Source organism: Ailuropoda melanoleuca, chromosome 15 (assembly GCF_002007445.2).
Source record: "Ailuropoda melanoleuca isolate Jingjing chromosome 15, ASM200744v2, whole genome shotgun sequence".
Taxonomy (NCBI): Eukaryota; Metazoa; Chordata; class Mammalia; order Carnivora; family Ursidae; genus Ailuropoda; species Ailuropoda melanoleuca.
Genome location: NC_048232.1, coordinates 140147 through 157239, shown reverse-complemented (window position 1 = coordinate 157239; position 17093 = coordinate 140147). Strand labels below are relative to the sequence as shown.

General features: G+C 45.3%; 1 protein-coding gene across 1 annotated transcript in view; it reads left to right on the top strand.

Moving 5' to 3' along the window:
* Positions 1-17093, top strand: part of DIP2C (disco interacting protein 2 homolog C) — a 351333-nt gene that overhangs the window by 309514 nt on the left and 24726 nt on the right. The gene's annotated exons all lie outside the window — the stretch shown is intronic.

Below are 17093 nucleotides of genomic sequence, written 5' to 3'. Positions count from 1 at the left end.
CTGTAAGTAGGGGGAGATTGGGGGTGTTCTCCACCCTGGGGCCGTGGGTAGGCAATATGCCTGAAGGCATCCTGACAGCTCAGAGCAGTGATAGCTGCTTGCTTGTGGTGCTGCATGAAACCCGGGTTTAAGAGAAAATCCTGAAAATTGACAAATGTGTCATTGTCAAATATGCAAGTGGGCAAGTATAAAAAATCTAAGTATGAGACGATCGTAAAAATAGAAAATTGGGACAATCATAATTTCTGTGCTGCTTTTGACTCAGCTCTTCCATCCCAGAAACCAGGATTTATTTACCCACTTATCATTCTGAAGCGGGGATTGCCACATTAATTATGTCCACATAGCCCCCTTGAGTTCGGCGTCATAGCTTGGTGGTAGACGAATGGACTCGTAAAATTAACTGTGGCCGACTTGAAGTTTACATGAAATACTGGTGTATTGTAGACTCCATGCAGGGAAGAAATGTAGACGTGTGTGCCATGTTTTATGCTTAGAAATGACACTTCCCAGAATCTTTAACCATAAAAATGACTTTAAAACAATTTGGATTTGTTGAATCTATGACAAAAGTGGACATTAGGTCAAGTCATGACTTCTGAGTTTAATTAACTTTAACATAAATTTCCGTTAGTGCTGTTAAGAGATGTGTCATGTGTTTATTAACCTCTGTGGAAAGAGACATTACTTACACCGTAATTACTCTTTTCAGAAGTGTAAGCTGAAAGGTCTTTGGTTGTACTCGATTAAGAAATTTAGCTTATTATAACAGAAAAATGTGCACCCTGCTCACTAGCACAGGGAAGGAGGGAAAATGAGGTCTTCTCTTTTCCGAAACTTTTAAGTCACTTTAGCAGAAACTTTGATCTTTATGATATTTAAAAAAAATAACAATTAATTTATGTGGGAGGAAAGCTTATTATAGATAGCTATGTAGAATCAAATCGATAGTAACAGTTATAGCCAACCTTAAATCTTAAAACTCACACAACGAAAGAGAAATACGGCCACCTGATAATGAGAAGTTGAAATCATTGATTGTTGGAAAGAAAAACTGGGAAGCTCAGAGGCTGATATAAATCTTAAGTAATTCTCGAAAGAAGGTTAATAGTTATAACACTTTAATGAATTTGAGCTCTTGATTCGTGTTTCCCCTCCACTGCTTTTAGATGGGGGAAGTGACAGTGAAGGAGGTGTCGTGTGGGGGAGGTTATATGCTCCCAGGAGTGAGTCACATTCAGCCGAAACCTACACACTCTTTCCTGCTGGTCTGTGTTGTCCCAGAGAAAGAAAATTAACGTGGGCCATCATGGGAACTGCATCTCAGTTACCCGGTATCCCAGTCAGCATTCTGATGTGTAAGCGGCAGAAACCTTCCTCGGTAGTCTGGATGAAAAGGAATTTATTAAGACGCCATGGGTCACTCTCAGAGATATCTGGGGAGCTGGGGGTCCCGGTTTAGGACCGCACACCCAAGAATAGCTTGTGCCACGGTGCTGTTCTTGGGAGGATGCTGGTGTTTGAGAATTGTACTACGCCCGCCGGTCCTGGCCCGGGCTCCACTGCGAGCGCGCTGCAGATGCCTGGTGGCGTGGCTACCTACCCACGTGCTGGCCTCCAGGAGAGTGGGGGCGAGGGCGGCCGTTAGCTGTAGTTAGCACAGAGCACAGCTCCAGAAGTACAGCTGCCTAAATACAGAAAAGGGATTCGGATGCTTGGTGACCAAGAAGGGATGACAGACGGCGACTTCAGCCCATTTGGCTGCCCAAATCAGCACACGCTGCGTCCCATTCTTACACATCACCCCCCACAAAAAGTATCATAACACAGCTTTCACTCTTAGAGCCGGTGACACACGCGTCCTCTGTCCAAAAAAGAAACGAGCTGAAGCCTCTGCCGTTGTGTGGTCGTCCCACGGTGGTGGATGCGCCCTCGTGCCGTCTCGTCAGCTGTGCACCGGGCTGCAAAGTCTGTAAAACCATGGGACACAAGGGAGAGAAGACAAGGCACGTTCTTGCATACCTGTACGGCGTTTTGGCGGCGTGCTAGGCGCGGGGAGTAACCGCAGTGAACAGACACTTGGTGTTGGATCCGCCGGTTGCTGTGTGTGTCTCTCCATCTGGACGTTCCAGAGCTTTGGGAAGAGCAGGAAGAGCTTAGGGTCCCAGGAGACCACGATGAGCTGGGCATCTGAGGATGAACACCACAGGCTTCACAGGAGGGAGTTCACTTTGGTTTGGGTTGCTTCTTTTTCAGTTGCAGGAATTTCCTGGGTTTTAGTCTTGAATGAAGAACATGGGCCTCTGAGCTTCTCATGGGTCCTTCAACTTGAGCAGCACCCACAGACACTGCCTCACCCTGCTCCCTGACCTGAAGCCCTCAGTGGCACTTTGTCTGCAAGGGCTGCGTGAGCAGCATCCTGGGCCTGCGGTCAGTATGGCCTCCCTGCACGACTCAGCTCTGCGGGTGGAGCGCAGAGCAGAGGCAGGCGGTATGTGAGTGAGCGGTCATGGCTGTGTTTCTGGGAAACTGCAAAAAAAGACAGGGCCCTCTCCTACACACGGGTTTGGTGACCTTTGTGAAAGTCCGTGAATTAACCAATTTGTCAGTACGTGGCATGGAGTTCCACGGTCCGGTCCGGCATATGAGCTAGATTTTCACTGCCTTTGGCTCCCAACCAAACTACTCATTAGTTTCTGACCCTCTTATCTCCCAGACAGTCTGTTACTGCAACCACTCCTGATACTAATTTCTGAATCAGCCGAGGTGCTTACGACCAGACGCAGAAACCAGCTCTGATTGGTGTTAACAAAAAGTATATTTATTAAAATGACCCCGGACTTCTATTTTTCATGAGGCTGCATAAGTCATAAGAGACTCTTGTTTCAGCCCTAACCATTAAAACAGTCTGGTCAATATACAAGTCACAGTTTTGTCAGAGAGCTGAAGATTAATGGAGTCTCTGAACTAAAGTCACGTGTGGAGAGAAGACACCCCGATTTTCATCCCTGCCCGAGGAGCAGCAGGAGCAATTTGCCGTAGAGACCACCCACACCTTGAGCGCGCTGACGCGGCACATAGCACGGCCAGGTGGATGAAAATCCCAAGGAGCGCAGCTCTGTCGTTCTGCATCCCTGCCCAGCCCGGCAGCAGGGCACAGAGCCGAGAGGTCATCCGAGGTCCTTTAGGGTGCTAGTGGATGCAAAGTAGCAGACCTCTGAAGCCTGGAGGGGTGGAGGCTGAGAAACCACTCCCCCTGAGGGACAGTGGGCCTTCAGCGTGGAAGGCAGAGGTACTGAGGGCTGAGCAGAGAGCAGGAATGCTGAGCGGCCCCTTCTGGGCAGCCCAGACCACCGGATACACTCCTCTGGCACTCCAAAGACAGAGGGGGGACAAGAGGGCTGAGCACACGTGTCTCAGCCCCCTTGGGCCTTCGGCAAGTGCAACATGTTTGCCTCCAACGGCTGGGCGTTGAATGCAGGAGGGAGAAAGCTGGGGTGAGGCTGGAGAGAAGGGAAAACCACCTTGTCAGGCAAAAAGCTGGTATCCAGAGTCTCAGATCCAAACTCCTGATCCTGCCCACAGCCATGAAGCCAGCATTGACTGGCATCTCAGTGGAGCTCTTGGAGAGCCCCGGCAGCCTACACATAGCACAGATCGCTGGGACACCTGAACGAGACCAGAGAAGGAGGTGCCCTTTTTGGCAGTGCATGCTTTTTACTTCAGTCTCCACTGGTCTTTTAAACACGGTGTTTGCCTTACAGTAAAAAACTAAAAGACATACAGAGAGCAAAGGAAATGTAAGACACGGGCACAGGAAGAATGCAGAAATGGTCCGCAGAGTAGACATGCTGGAATTGCCAGAAGCTCTGAGATAACTAGGACACGTATGTTAAAGGGCACAGCTGAAGAGGTATGCGCCTTGCATGAAGAGGTGGGGATATCATGGGAAGATAAAAAGCACAAAAAAGAACCAAATGGAAATGCCAGAAATGAAAGCTGCAGACATGGAAACAAGATTCCTCGTGGTTCCTGTTGTACACCGGATGCGGCGGGGAGAGGACCGGTGAGCGAACGTCAGGTCCCATCAGTAGAAGCTCTGCAAACAGAAACACAGGGGAGAAGGAAAGAATGTAAAGTGATCTCACAGACTTGTGAGATCTCTGGGGTGATACCAAGTTGTCTGCCATACACGTAGTAGGGTCCCAGGAGGGGAGAGTGAGGGGACTGGGACAGAGAACAGTTTGAAGACGTAGTGATGAGGACCGATGAGAGGTGTCAGCCTGCAGACTCAACATCTCTGTGAGCTCCAGGTTAAAAACAAACCTAGCTGAATCCTTCTCAAAATGCTGAAAGCCAAGTTAGGGGTGGTCTTCAAGCAGCTAAAAAAATAAAGATACAGTGTACGGAGGAGAACAATAAAAATGACCGAAACAACAGCAGTGAGAACACAGTGGAGTGATCCACACAAAGTGCTAAAAGAATGCTTATCCAGCAAAAATACCCTTCGGGAAGACAATAGCTGGTATTTGGAGACAGGGCAATGCCGAGAGACTCCAGCAGCAGCAGACTGCGCACACTATGGGAAAGGCTGAGCTGCTCGGATGGAGGGAAGAAAGCCCGTGAGGCAGGTCAGATCTGTAGGAAGAAGCAAAGAATGCTAGAAAAGGTAAATACAAGGAAACATTTGAAAATTTTTCTAACAATGTATAGATATATAAATATTTCAAATTTCTTTAAAGACTATTAACTATTCAAAGCAAAAAAGACACTTGAGGCATTTGCAGCATGAGTAGAAGTGGCTCGTGAGGTGACAAACCTCAGAGCAGACAGGGAGGTGGATAGAAATACGCTGCTGTTCGCGCTCATAGAGCACATTGTGTGAAGACGGACTGTGATAAATTATGCAAATTTCAATCTCTACATCAACCACTAAAAAAGGTCAATTAAGATAAAATACTTACCCAAAATATTCTGTTTTGGGGGTGGGGGAGAAAGGAGGAACAAAAACAAAAGGGACAAATAGCCAATCATACCAATAATTGCATTAAAAGTAAGTTAAGTAAACAGGCAATTAAAAGGCAGAGATTGTCAAGCTAAAAAGATTCAACTGTATGTGTTTACAAGAAACCTTAACTATGAGGGTATTGACATGCTGAAAGTAAACACAAAGTCAGCAGAAGATGACCAGTGTGCTGTATTAGTAAAAGACACGTGAGATGTGAAGGTTACTGAAAGTGAGGGTGTCCACTGCATGATGATTAAAGGGTCAGTTCACCAGTAGAACATAAAAATCCTAGATGCATCTGCACCTCAAAAGTGAGCTTCAAAATATGTGAAGCTAAATTGACAGAATTCAAAAGGAAAAAAGAGAGATTCATAGTCATAGTTGGAGACTTTAACAACACTGTTCCCTAACTTGATGTAACTGACATTTAAGAACACCGTACTGCTGTGGACTGGATTATCATGTCCCTGCAAAGTTCATATGTTAAAGCCTTAACCCCACCGTGACATGTGACGTAGCGCCCATAAAAAGGTAATAAAGGTTAAAAGAGGTCATAGAGGTTGGGGACCTGTGTCCTTATAAGAAGAAGGAGGGAAGTCAGGGTCGCGCTCTCCAGGCACACACAGCGAGGAACAGCCATGTGAACACACAGCAAGAAGGCAACTGTCAGCAAGCCCAGAAGAGAGGGCTCACCAGAACCCAACTGTGCTGGTTCCTTGGTCTCAGGCTTCTGGCTTCTGGAACCATGAGGAAATAAATCTCTGTTAAGGCACACAGTCTATGGTATTTTGTGACGGCAGCCCACGCAGACTCAGACACCAATATATGTCGAGTTGACATTTTTGTCAACATGAAAAATTTCCCAAGAAAGACTATAAAACAATTTTCAATGAATATTAAATGACCACAATGACACAGTATATTTTGTGTGATGTAATTAAACTAGTAATAGCAGGAGGATGGCCAGAAAATCCCTAAATATTTGGAAATTAAACAACACTTCTGAATAACCCATGAATAAAAAAAGGAAATCGTGGGGAAAATGAGAAAATACTGTAGAAGGATTTTAATGAAAATACAACATATCAAATTTTGTTGCTTGCACCTAAAGTAAGCTCAGCACTAAATGTCTGCATTAGGGAGGAGGAGAGCGTAAAACCTATGTAAACTTCCACCTCAAGACAAAAATCTAGGAAAAAGCAAAAATTCAAGTCCAGAGTTGGAGAAAATAAAAATAAATATGGAAATGAGTTAAATAGAAAATAGACAAATGGAAAACTCAATAGAGTGAAAAGTTGATTCTTTACAAAAGTTAATAAATTTGGTAAACTGCTAGCAATACAGATCACTAGTAAAAAAAGAGAGACGCAGACTAATGATACCATGTGCTGGCAGGGAATGGGGCGATTTTGAAGCCTCATGCATCACTTTTGGGGATGTGGGACAGCACAGCAACTTTGGAGAACAGTTTGTGAGTTTCTTATATTGTTAAACACAACTTGCCGTATGACCCAGCAATTCTTTCCTGGGTGTTCACCCAAGAGAAGTGAAGGTGTACATCCCCCCAGGGGCCAACACACAAGTGTGTACAGCAGCCTCCTTCATTCATAATCACCAAGAACTGGAAACAGCTACATACCCATTACCTGTAAGTGGAAGGGCAGGTTGTACTCTTTTCATGCAATGACATGCTATTCAGTTGTGGGAGGGATAGACTACTCCTGCAGGGAACAGCATGACTGGACCTCAGGAACCACTTTCTGGGTGAGAGAAGCCAGACACAGAGGTCTGCATACTGTGTGAGTGTATTTGTATGATATTCTGGATAAGGCAAAACTGTAGGTACAACAGTCAGATCAGTGTTGCCAGGTGCTGAGGGCCAGGGGAGGGAATTGGCAGGAAAGAGGCAGGAGGGGACTTTTGGGGTGATAAAGATTTTCTATATCCTGATTGTGGTGGTGGTTACATGACTAGACATTTATCAAAGTCAGTCAACCTGTAAACCTAAGGATGAATTTTATTGCATGCATATTACACCTAAATACATCTGAGAGATGAGTGATGGAGGGAGGGGGGAAAATTACATGGAATAGGGCTAGGGTCTTCTGCTGTTGGCCAAGATGGATTAACAAGGACCAGATTTATCCTCTTCCCTGAAGCAAATAAAGAATGGTCAAATTCATGAAGCATGACCCTAAGTGTCAAATGACAAAGAAGGGAAAGCCCCGAGAGAAGCATGGTTAGCCCTGTGATTTCTCTAGGGTACTGCAGCCTGGCGAGCTCTTTGAGTGGAGAAGATGGAGCCGAGTCTGAGGAGACAAGAGGTGGCTAGCGTTCACAGAACAGGGTGCTACAGAGGAAAGAGTCAGACACGTAGAGCTCTGGGGATCCCCAGAGGACCCTCCTCGAGGGTTTGATCTGCTGAACACCAGTCTGCATCAATTCATGTTAGAAAACTACTCAAAGGCACAAAAAGAACCACCAAAAGGGCTGGAGTGAATACTGCTTGTTCCCAGCAGCCAGACTAGAAATCTCCTAATTCATGAGGCACTGCTCAGGGCCCACCTAACAAATATTAAAATCAAGAACCAGGAAGATCAAGATCTCTCCAAGTAACTTGACTTAGAACTAAACTCGAGAATATTTACAGGAGTACAAAAATATCCAGCAACCAGTAAGGTCAAATTTACAATGTCTGACATACTATCAAAAATTACCCGGCATACCAAGAAACAGGTAAATAGCCACAACAAGGAGAAATATCAGTCAACCAAAACTGAACTAAACTGATACAGATGTTAAATTTATAGACAAGGATACTGAAAGAGTTATTTTAACTGTATTCCAGATATTCAAAAAATTAAGAAGAAAATGGAATGTTAGAGGGAAAAAAGTTGAACTTCTAGAAGTGAAAACTACAAAATTTGTGATGAAAAATACAATGATGGAATTGATGGCAGGAGAAAATATTGGTGAACTTGAAGACGTAGCAATAGAAACTTTGCAAAATAAAACATAGAAAAAATGTTAATGGTAAGAGCATCATTGAATTGTGGAGAACTTCCGGTGACTGAATATACAGGTGCCTGGAGTCCCCAAAACAGCAGAAGAAGGGATAGAGGAAGAAGGGTTATCTTCTTTAAAATAGAAGAACTATTTTAAATTTGATGAAACGATAAACCCACAAGTCTGAAAATTCACCTACCTCCAACATAACATGAAGGAAACTGCTTAAGTTGCTCAAAACCAGTGATACAGGGACTATCTTAAAAGCAGCCAGGTGAAAAAGAAGTCAAGTTACATGCAGAGGAGCAAAGATAGGGATCATTTCATACTCCTTATCAGCACTGATGTGAGGAAGAAGACAGCAGAGGACATCTTTAACTACTGAAAGAAAAGAGTTGTCAACTAGAGTCTTACACTCAGTGGAGGTATCTTTCAAGAGCGCAGGCTATAGAAAGACTTTTTTTAAAACTGGGGAAGTACTGTATGGTGACTAACATAACAAAATGAAAATTATTATTAAAAAAATAAAACAATAGAGATCAAACAAAAATACTTTTTTATCCATAACAAAAAAAACCACACACACAAAACAAAAACGAGAGCATTTACTATCAGCTTACCCACAGAGGAAGAAATATTAATGGAAATCCTTTAAGCAGAAGAGACACGGTACCAGACTAAAATCTGGATCTACACGATGAATGAGTAGAAATGGAAATGGCACCTGTGTAGATCAACAGATAAGATCTTTGCATTTTTAAATCTCTTCACAAGATTATTGATGGCTTAGACAAAAGTGGTACTATAGTGTGGGGTTTATAATGTGTAGACGTCTACCGTATGGCAAAGAGCTTGGGAGGAGGGAGATGGAAATACTCTATCACAAGGGGTATATGCCATACAAAAAGTGGTGTAATACCACTCGCAGGTAGGCTGTGATAAAGGTGTGTGCTAAAAACCTGCATGTGAGCCCAGATTTGTTTTCGTTAAGTAGCTAATAAAGTAATAAGCCAGCAAGGGAGATAAAATGGACCTATGAAACATTACGAAGTCTGGAAAGAGGGGCAAAAATACAGGTAGAGTGAATTTTTAAAAAGATAGATTTAAACACAACCACATCAATAATTCAATACATATAAATGGTCTAAACACCCCAAGTAAGATGCAGAGATCATGAGATTGGATTTTTAATATGCAAACCCTAACTATACATACCGTATGACAAACTCATTTGAAACATGAAGACACAAATAGATGGAGTGTAAGGACAGAAAAGTTGTACCGTACTAATCTTAACAGAGAGCTGAATAACAAGCAATATTAATTTCAGAACAAAGCATACTACCAGGGATGGAGAAGGTAATTTCATATAGATATGAAAGAAATTGAATCCATAATCCAAAACCTTCACAGGAGAGAAAAAGAAAATCTCCAGGCCCAGATGGTGTCACCGGGAAAATACCAATCCTATAAAAACTTGTTCAGGAGATAGAGGAAAAGGGAACACTGTCCAACATGTGTTAGGAAGTGAGCATAACCTAGATACCAATCTCTGACAAAAATGCCCAGAAACTAAAAATCCAGGTCAATATCCCATGTGAAAAAAGTCCTGAGCAAAGTACTAGCATAGTGCGCCACGGCCAAGTACGTTGTCGCTCCGGAGTGCAGAGTGGCAGCATCATGTAAAAACTCAGCCTAGTCATCATATTAAAACAGAATGAAGGAGGAAAACAACACGATTGTAGGACGTATCAACAGATGCGAGAAACCCCTCGTTCGCAGGATAGCTAGGAACACAGAGCTTCTTCAGTCTGAGGGAAAACATGTACAGCAAGCTGGAACCTCACTGTCGGGGGTCCACGTTGAGAGCTTGTTCCCTGAAATCGGGAACGTCAGCATTGTGCTGAAGTTTAGTCAATGTGGCAAGACAAACATGAGCAGTACGAGTCGTGCAGATGGAGACGTAAGGCTTGGTAACGCAGACTGCCCGGTAGTCCACACAAAACCGTGGAACTAAAACCACAATTACGAATATGCAAAGTTAGGAATAGCCCAAAATTAAAAGTTTATGCATCAGGCGCCTGGGTGGCTCAGTCGGTGAAGCATCTGCCTTCGGCTCAGGTCATGATCCCGGGGTCCTGGGATGGAGCCCCACATCGGGACTCTACTGCACCCTCTCCCTCTGCCTCTCTCGCGCTCTCAATAAATAAAATCTTTTTTTAAAAAGTTTATATATAAAAAATTGTATTCCTATGCACCCCTGTATTTATTGCAGCATTATTTACAACAGCCAGAATATGGAAACAGCCCAAGTTTCCATCAATAGGTGAGTAAAGAAGATGTGGAGTGTGTGTGTGAGTGTGTGTGTGTGTATACACACAATGGGCTATTACTCCAGTATAAAAAAGCGTGAACTCCTGCCGTTTGCAACAATGTGGATGGAGTTAGAGTGTGCTATGCTAAGTGAAATAAGTCTGAGAAAGACCAATACCATAGGATTTCAAAGCTCATGTGTGGAATTTAAGAAACAAAACAAAAAAGAGACAAACTGAAACACGGAATCCTAAACATAGAAAACAAACTGATGTTTCGCATGGGGGGGGTGAGGGGGGTTGATGAGTGAGGGGGGTTGAGAGCACACTTACCTTGATGTGCATTGAGGAATGCACAGAATTGTTGAACCCCCACGTTGTGCACCTGAAACTAATATAACACTATATGTTAACTATACTGGATTTAAAGTAAAATAAAAGTAAATGATATTTCTACAAAGTAGTAATGAACAGCCAGAAAATGAAAATTTTTAAATACCATTTACGATAATACCCAAAAACTTCCCAGTACTTAAGAATGAAAGGTGCACGTAAAGGTGTGCACCAAAATCACAAAATATTGCTGAAAGAAATGAAATCCTAATAAATGAATGGATGTGTCATAGTCATGGAGTGGATGAGTCAGCACTTTTTTAAAGATTTATTTATTTGAGAGAACATGAGCGGCGGGAGGGGCAGAGGGAGAAGGAGAAGCAGACTCCCCGCTGAGCAGGGAGCCCAACCCTGGGCTGGATCGCAGGACCCTGGGATCATGACCTCATCCAAAGGCAGACAGACGCTCAACCAATGAGTCAGTAGTTTCAAGATGACTTCTTCCCCCCAAACAGATCAGTCCCAACTAAAATCTAAGAAGGCTTGTCCTGAGGAAATGGACAAAATGGTTCTAAAGTTGTTATGGAATTGCAAAAAAGAATAACCAGTCTTGAAAAAGAACAGTGTTGAAGGATTTAGGTACCTGATTTTGAAACTCCCTATAGAACTGTGATAATCAAGACGATATGATATTGGCATTCTGAGAGACCAACAGAGAAAAGCAAAACCACAAAAGCAGATCTGAACAAAAATGAATCCAGAAAGAGACCCATGTCACCAAGTCCATTGAATAGGGAAAGAAAAGGTTTTTTGACAAATGTCTTGGAACGACTGAAGATTGAGATAGGTGTAAGTAGCCTCAGTCCCTTCCTCATAGAATACATGAAAATCAGTTCTAGGTGGATCATGGAGCTGAATGTCTGTGATGAAGGGTTTAGAATAAAGCTTCCAGGAAATATTTGAAAACTGTCTTCATGACTTGGGATATGCAAAGATTTCTCAGGGCACAAAACACTAAGCATGAAAGGAAAACATGATAAACTGGACTTTATCAAAATTAAAATTAATATGTTTAAGAACATTAATAGAAAAAATAGATTGGGAAAATATATTTGTAATAACATATTTGACAGATCCGCAAAAGACTTGAGTATACACTTCACAGGAGACCTGCAGAGGACCAAGAAGCACACAGAATGTGCTCGGCGTCTGCAGTTGTCCCGAAAATGCTGACGCACGTCGCAGGGCGTGCTCGCGTGGGCAGCACGTAGCCCACAGTTAGGACAATATGGAACAGGTAAGTGCAGGTCCTGAAGGTTCGTCCTCCGTTTGCTNCTCCATTTGCTGATTAGCTCCCAAAAGTGTCAAAGCACAACAGGTACTCCCTTGAAATCATGATTTTCACTTTGAAAAAAAAAATGAGTGATTCCACTTCTCACCTCCCGGAAGAATTAAGAGCAACAAGGCTGACAGAACTGACTGGTGCTGAAGACCACTGCCAGTTTGCGGACAGATTTAACCGCNTGATTAGCTCCCAAAAGTGTCAAAGCACAACAGGTACTCCCTTGAAATCATGATTTTCACTTTGAAAAAAAATGAGTGATTCCACTTCTCACCTCCCGGAAGAATTAAGAGCAACAAGGCTGACAGAACTAACTGGTGCTGAAGACCACTGCCAGTTTGCGGACAGATTTAACCGCTTCTTACAGAGTTCCGCGCATGTCCGCCCCGCGAGCCGGCCTGTCAGGGTACGTGCACCCGAAGGGAAACCTGCCCACAAACGTACAAGGTTTGTCGTGCCAGCCCCAGACCGGCAGTAACCCACATGCCCCACAGCAGCAGGGTGGAAGAGTGCGTGATGACGTGTCACACGGCAGAACACTTCCCAGAACATGGGGGGCGAGCTGCTGCCGCCCACATCGTGTGGGTTCCAGGGTCATCGTGTTCTGTGAAAGCCAACACAAGCGAGTGCACGCTCTGTTGTTTTATACGAAGTCTGATAGTAGATTAGTCGGTAGTGGTAGAAATCACAAAGCGGTGGGCTTTTGGGGTCTGGGGTGAGGGACTTTTTATATGCTATTTGGGGTGGTAGTTACAGGGGTGTGTACGATTGTCCAAATTCATGTAGCCAAATGTGAAAAATCTGCATTTTGTTGTCTGTAAATTATACCTCAGTTAAGGTGGTGAAAAGATCATGGTTAATACACAGACCTGCTGGGAGCACCAGAGAACCTGGCTTGAGTCCTGCGGGCAGGACCACTGCTCCCAGTGCAGCTGCCGACGTGGCCAGCAATGAGCCCATGTGCCCAGAGGCTGCTGCGTGCTCCCCATAACCCGCCCGGGGGACACCGCCTCCCCGACCCCCGTTTATGGAGAACCCCCTCGACTCCCCCAACACGCAGCACAGTAGCTAGCCCAACATCGGTACTTTGGGATTGTGGCTTTACTGCGCACATTTCCACTCAGGAATTTGTTACGTGAGCTTACGGTGCTACGTGCTGATACTGGGCCGTGCTAACTCGGTACCGTGGCAGTGGCTGGTTGGTCGAGCCCCGGGCTGAGGTGTTCCAGGTACTGTGTTGGATTTTCTGTGCTGTTTCTGTAGATCTTCAGCGGAGATTTAAATAGAACTTCTGTGTTCGAGAGGTGTTCAATGCCTAACTGACATAGTACTTTCATACCAAAGAAAAAATGATTTTTAGTATGAATATGTCCGTACGCAACATATTTATTGTACAGCTGAACTTTAGAGTGAATTTTTTTTTGCTGCTGCTTTTTGCAAATAGATGATGATCTTTAAATAACTTGGGGGCACTTTTATGCATTCGGGATCTCCTTTAAAGAAACTCCAGCTTACATTCTTTGTCAAACTAAGTTTTGTGCAAGTGAGGACGTTTTGGGCGGGTGAGAAAATTTTGTTAAATACACACTCCCTCATATGTATCTTGAAATCCCAATTTTTTATACCTTGGGATTTTTCAAGTTTGGAAACACCTCCATATTAACCCTTTCCTCCTCCTTCGTGTATCAACGGACGGATTTTGCTCCAGATGCGGAGTTTTCCCTTCCGTGTACCTTCACGTTGGGAAATTTATTCCTAGTCATGCATATTTTTCTCTGAGATAATGCCTTGAGCCATCACAATGAAATCTGTGAATTAATTTAGAGAAAACATGGGTTTACTTTGTTCCAGTTAATGTTTGGAATATCTGGGATTCAAGGGTCATGAAGGGAATTACTGAAAACCTGCGTTGGGCTTGAATAGGTCCAGTAACAAAGTCCCATGTACCTTCCAAGTGCAGCCCTTCCCTGAGCCTGCTCCCTCGTGGTGTCCTGCCGCAGCTCCCCATGAGGGAGCGGTTGCCATAGTTACTAGTTAGCAATGTGAAGGTAGTGACAGAGGGATGGAACCTCATTCTAAATCTGGAACCCTTGCTGTTCGTAAAGGCTGGACTCCCGGCTGAACGGTGGTAGCGTCTCCGTCTGGCGTTGGGTGTCACCATGCGGAGGTGAAACCCAGCAGACAGCTTGATATTGTGGCTGTCCTTGCTGCGGCGCGCCTGGACCGGGTGGCTGTGGGGTCGGAGCTGACGCCAGTGTAGGTCTCTCATCCAGTGCCCCCGGATAGCGCTTCTGGAAGGACTGGAATCGATCCGTCGATCAGCTGGGGAAACACATGCCCTCCAGGGACCTGACCCCAGGTGTTTTCTGGAGTGTTTCTGGTGCACCGACTTCAGTAATTTAAGAGGGATGGAGGTGGGCCCCAAAACCACAGAAGATGAGAACACACTAGAAGGAAGCATCTTTGCGGGGCTGACACAGGCGCCTGCTCACGAGGGGGAGGTCCCTACTCACGTGCGGGGTGACACGGGCGCGTGCTCACGAGGGGGGGTCCCTACTCACGTGCGGGGTGACACGGGCGCTGCTCACGAGGGGGGGTCCCTGCTCGCATGTGGGGTGACACGGGCGCGTGCTCACGAGGGGGGGTCCCTGCTCGCATGTGGGGTGACACGGGCACGTGCTCACGAGGGGGAGGTCCCGGCGCAGGTGCGGGAATGACACGGGCACGTGCTCACGAGGGGGAGGTCCCTACTCGTGTGCGGGGTGACACGGGCACGTGCTCAGTGACACGGGTCACGTTCTCACGCCGCTCCCTGGACCGTGTGCAAGCCCAGGGCTTGGTTCCTTCATGCTTCAAATGTACTTGGGTGCCTTCTCTTGTACGTTCTCCTGTGGGAGAGCCGGGATGGGCACCCTAATTATAGATGTGAAGGCATCCAGGCGGTCCTTCATCATTGTCATCAGAGGCTTGGAACTACAGCTGACCTTGAACAGTGTGGGGCTTAGGGGCACCGACCCCCGCACGGTGGAAAATCCACATAGAAGGAATTTCTGACTTCCCAGAAACTTTACTAATAGCCCACTGTTGACCAGAGCCTTAGTGCTGACATAAGTTGCCAGTTCACACCTATTTTGTGTGTTGTATGTATGACATACTGCATTCTTGTGGTAACGTGAACTAGACAAAACTATTGTTACAGTCAAAGGGAAGAGTTTCTGAAACAGCCCACATGTAGGCAGACCCGCCTCGTTTAAACACGTAGTGTTGAAGGAGCTATTGTATCTCAGTGAGGAAACGTTCAAGTTCGGTCAGTAAAATCCACAGTCCCCGCTTCCCTCAGAAAAGAAAAGGTACTGCAAGGATCATGCAGTTAAAGTACCGGGCGGTACTGTCGACCTCGTGTGTTCGGAGGTCGCTGGGATCTGTACGTCCAAGATAGTCATCTGTTGCTCTCTTCCGTTGCTCTGTGGGTTTGTTGACATCTAAGATTTTTTTTTTTAGCCTTTAATGGTACAGTGATTGATTTTAACGATTTCCATGTTTGACATTGTTTTTGATCTTCTTTTTACTTTGTTCCCTGCTTTTTGCATTCTCCTCCCTACCCCTCCCTCTTCCTCATCCCATTTTAATTGTTGGGTTGTTTTGTTTGCGTGTCTGTGTGTCGCTTATTTGTGGTTCTGTTGGTCTGGTGTTCTCTCCTTTCTTCTTGTCCCCCGCCCCTGCTGCTGTAGCCCCACAGGCTGTGGAAGCTGGCCGAGCAGGTAGGGGACCTTCCTCTTCATCCACACCAGTGCCCCCTCTCACCACCGTCTCGTCAGCCTCCAGCACTGGGACACACTAGAAGTTGAGTGCGGAGCCTGGCTGGGGGTGCGGGCCGAGGTCGGAGGACTGGCGCCCAGCACGACGTGCTCTCTCAGACCTCTTGGAACGTCGCACGCTCGCGACAAACACTTCCATTACGCACAGCCAGTGGTTTCTCTGCCAGTTTGGGGTCCTGTCCGTTTGACTTCACTTCCCATGTTTGGTGACCTGTTTTCTGATTTGTTTACTTTTTAATTGGCCTTCTGTGGTTATGTGTTTTGCATTACTCAGAACATCAGACCAGTTCTCCCCTCAGTGCTAGTCTGTAACCGGCTCCTTGAGTAGCCATAGGTTGGAGAGAATGTTCTTTGCGTAACACGGGGTGCGAGCTTCCACAGAGAGGCTGACGGCACATGCTGTTCTCTGTCCTCGTGGTAAGAGAGCGGTGACCAGGAGTGTTGCGTAGTGCAGCCTGCTTTAAGGAAGGTGTCTTTATCTTATTCTTTTATGATACAAGATTAAGATTCTCTCCTGAAGAATTTTAGCATAGTTCTTCACATAAGTTGTGAGGGGCTCTCTCAGTTTTTGGAAATTTGGGCTCCATCTTTTTCTACCTGAGGGATCACATAGCCTTCCCAAGAAATAGAGCTAGAATTTTAGTTTTTATAACATAGCTTTAATTGCATTGCTCTTACGTGGAGGGAAACCCTTAGTCACAAATCAACCCAGCATGTTTTGAAGGGATTTGTGGTGACGAGACCAGGTTTGTGCACCCCAGTGTTCAGGAGCTCAGTCATGGAGTGCTTCCGGGCTGACTGTACCGTTGATAAACACACCACCTCCCTGACCCGTGTCAGAGACAAAAATAACCTCCCTGGGCTGGAGGAAAGCCAAGGCAGAGGCAGAGCTAAAAGCAACAAGATAATTATCTCTTATCTCTTCCTTCTCGGGCTGTCAGTCCGAGTCCCATGTTTGGCTTCAGTATCTTGACCTCTAAAAACACACCTTTTGGGATGCGTGTAGTAGGAACTTCTCAGCAAACGATGCCTCCTATCCTTGACAACCTGCTAGCCAGACATCTTGGCAGCTTCAGCCTTTTTTTATTGGGCAAGACGTGTGGCACGCCTCTTTTTCTTTCTTATTTTTGTAAATATGATTGACAGGCCGTGTGAAAATCCGGCATAATCCTACCAAGATGCTCCTTTCAGAACTGAGGTTATCAAACTGCAAACCAACAGGTATCTAGGAGAGAGGTGTGGGTTTAGTGCTTTTTAGCTTTTGTTCAGTTTGA